We start from the raw sequence: 388 nt of genomic DNA, 5'->3' as shown, positions 1-388 counted from the left end.
GCACGGCACACACCCCCCCGGACCCGCTCTGCCCTCGCCTGGTGCAGGGATGCCCGGGGCCCTGGGGATGCTGATGGCAGCAATAGCAGCCACGGGGGTGGGAAAAGAGCCCCCTTCGTCTGCGAAGCACCCAGAACTGGGTGCTGCCTGCCTCCAACGCTGCCCTCAGATGGGGCAGATTGGGGTTCAACCCTCTTTCCCCTTCTTGCTCCCATGCTCCCCCAAACCCACCGCCTGGGGTTCAACCCTCTTTCCCCTTCTTGCTCCCATGCTCCCCCAAACCCACCGCCTGGGGTTCAGCCCTCTTTCCCCTTCTTGCTCCCATGCTTCCCCAAACCCACCGCCCGTTCCCTTCGTAGGCCAGTGCAGCAGGAGTTGCTCCCCGCCT

This window comes from Haliaeetus leucocephalus, unplaced genomic scaffold (genome assembly GCF_000737465.1).
Source record: "Haliaeetus leucocephalus isolate CR32 unplaced genomic scaffold, Haliaeetus_leucocephalus-4.0 Scaffold517, whole genome shotgun sequence".
Lineage (NCBI taxonomy): Eukaryota > Metazoa > Chordata > Aves > Accipitriformes > Accipitridae > Haliaeetus > Haliaeetus leucocephalus.
This window is presented reverse-complemented; position numbering follows the sequence as displayed.